This window comes from Myotis brandtii, unplaced genomic scaffold (genome assembly GCF_000412655.1).
Source record: "Myotis brandtii unplaced genomic scaffold, ASM41265v1 scaffold912, whole genome shotgun sequence".
Classification (NCBI taxonomy): domain Eukaryota; kingdom Metazoa; phylum Chordata; class Mammalia; order Chiroptera; family Vespertilionidae; genus Myotis; species Myotis brandtii.
The window spans coordinates 43,916-46,951 of NW_005371755.1; the positions used below are offsets into that span (position 1 = coordinate 43,916).

The window sequence follows — 3,036 nt, forward strand, 5'->3', positions numbered from 1 at the left end:
GTGGGGCCCATTGACCAGGTCCCTCCCCCTGTCCTCACCTCTTCTGAAGCTCTGCCCAGGTTTCGTGTGGGGTGCTAACAATCTGGTACTCGAGGGAGGACCCTCGGCACGAAGCAGTCTCCCCCGACAAGCCCGCTTCTGCCCCAGCATTCACGCTCCCAGCCGCCTGCTGCTTCCTGACCTCGATGTCACTGAAGACGGCAGACACTTCCACAGCAGCGTCTGGAAACGAACAAGGTACCTGAGGTTCAGCCAAGAATTCCCTCTGGAACAGCTGGGAAATGGCATGGAAACGGAACAACTGAGCCCTAGCTCGCCCCAGCTCGCCCCAGCTCGCCCCAGCTCGCCCCAGCTCTCCCACTCAACTGAATCTCATCCGAGGAGCTAACTCATCAGCTGACATTTTGAGTGTAAATTACTCCTGAGGACGTTTGAATCCACCCAGGGGCTGGATAACAGGGATACTGTCCTAACCCTAAGGAATGGTGAGGTCCCCCTGTGTGGGTGTCTCAGCATGTCGTGCCGGCTGCACCCCTTCTCCCTGCACCCTTGTTTTGCAGCCCCTGCCTCCTATGCCCCTGGCTGACAATACCTGGGACTGAAGAACCTGGTTCGAGGATGTGCATGAGGGAGACGTCAAGTGGTTCATCAGGTAGTTGCCAAAACAGAGAGCGAGCCTTCTTCCTCTGTATTAGAGAAAACCGGTGTATCTTGGTGGCACTTAGCAAGCATTTGACAGGTCTGAGCTCTCCGTCTCCGATCTCTTTGACCAATTTCTTGGTAGTTCTCTCAAACATGGAGGGCATGTTGCTAGGGGCAGAGAGAAGGGAAGCACAAAGATCAGGTGGATCTTACAGATTAGATTAAAAGAGTTTTCCCGTGTCATGTAGAGAGAGTTGGTAGTGGCTTGACTGTGTCATAGGCCTTTGTCGTATATTCACAGTGAAGTCGCATGCATGTGCAAGTGACCCCCATTAGCTTTAATGGGCCCTGGGTCTTCCTTAAATAACTGTCCATCAGGATGGTCTTTAGTGAACAGATGAGATACCTACACCTAAGTCCCTCCTCCCTGACAATGACCCTGCACAGCCCCTGCATGACTGTTCCAAGGTTTTGTCATCACTGAAAAACCTCCAAGAAGATCTGACTGACCTGCCACTGCCCAACCCTGATGAAACCCTGAACACAGATGCGAGCAGTTTCGTGTCAGACGGCGTCTGATATGCAGGAGTGGCAGTAGTAACAGCAGATCGGGTAATTTGGGCCCAAGCCTTGGGATATGGGACTTCAGCACAGAAGGCAAAGCTCATCGCCCTCACCCAGGCCCTATGGTGGGCAAGAGGAAAAGCAGTCAACGTCTACACGGACAGCAGGTATGCTTTCGCCCCCGTCCACGTCCACAAGGACCCTGTACAAGGAGAGAGGGCTACTGACATCAGGGGAAAAGAAAATCAAAAAGGTCCCCGAAATCCTTGCCCTACTTAAAGCCTTGTGGTTGCCAAAAGCGGTATCTGTAATACACTGCAAGGGACACCAAACAGCAGACACCGAAGAGGCTCGGGAAACACATTTGCAGACAGGACAGCCAAAGAGGTGGCTCAAAAACCAGTGGGGCCCCTGGACATCTTACCTGTCCTCCTGGCAAACCTGTTAGAAGGAACACGTAGGTACTCCACAGAGGAGTACAAGCTAGCTAACAAGTCAGGAACTCGGCTGGTGGCTAGCAGATGGGAAATATTACCAGACCAGAGGGTACTACTACCCGAGCCCCTCGGGAGGACTGTGATCAGCCAGATTCACCAGAGCACATACCTCAGATCCACGAAGCTGGCAGAGCTCCTCAGCAGAGACTACTACATCCCTAGGCTACATACCCTCTCCAAGTCTGTAAGAAGTCGATGCCGGACTTGTAAACCCTAGACAAGACCACCTGCTCTCCCCTCCACCCAGCACAGAGGACAAGCTCCGGGAAAAAGGTAGAAGGTAGACTTCACTAAGATCCAGACATCCCAATCTACTTATATAAAAATCATGGGTGGTGTTCATCACATACAAACAGCCACAACCGAGTGGAAGAAAGTCAGTCCTACAGGGGTTGTCTTGGCAACGGCTGCGCCCTCCCCCAAGCTGTTTCCTGGAGCTGTTTCCTGTAAGGACGGAGTTTGAGGCAGGAACCCGCCCTGGGAGGGTGGAGGCAGATCTTTCTAAAGTGTGCTGTGCCACTACGGGGTGAACCTGAGTGAGGCGGCTGAAAGGCTTAGAAAAGACAGACAAGAGAATGAAAGCCGGTCTCGGTGGGACACTGCTTCTCTGAGAGACAGCGACCACGCCCACAGCCATGCCTTTATTTTATAGCTGATGCTATGAGGCAAAGTAAGGGCGTGATCAAAATGTTTACAAACATTCTCCTGGGTTTCAATCCTACTCAACTACATGCACCTGAACTGTGTCAAGCCCACATCACTCAGGCATGTGGGGCCACGTGTTCCGACTATAGGTTCAAGCTCACAACTACAGCTGTTGGCTATAATTGTGCTGGGAGGGCCTTGCCCTCTAAGCTGGGATGAGAGGACTCCCTCTCATCAGTCCAACGCTTGAACCTGTCCAAAACACTGTAGCAGCTCCCCACAATAAAGTTTTAATTCTGTTTCTTTTTTGCTAACGTTGTGGCCCCACCCCATAACAAAGAAACAAAGGAAAATTTCCCCATCGAATTTCTGAATAGTATTACTCCTTCGGGAATGCCATGTCATAAATTAAAATTGAAAGTGGGTGCAATCATCATGCTATTGAGAAATCTCAATAGTAAATGGGGTCTTTGTAATGGTACCAGATTTATTATCAAAAGATTACGACCTAACATTATTGAAGCTGAAGTATTAACAGGATCTGCAGAGGGAGAGGTTGTTCTGATTCCAAGAATTAATTTGTCCCCATCTGACACTGGCCTCCCATTTAAATTGATTCGACAATGGTTTCCCATGATGCCAGCATTTGTGATGACTATTAATAAATCACAAGGACAAACTCTAGACA

The 3,036-nt window shown here is 50.4% G+C and overlaps 1 pseudogene; it reads right to left on the reverse strand.

The window, feature by feature from the left end:
* LOC102258998 overlaps positions 1 to 829 on the reverse strand; it is a 20,751-nt pseudogene extending 19,922 nt beyond the window's left edge.
* Between the last annotated feature and the right edge of the window lie 2,207 nt (positions 830 to 3,036).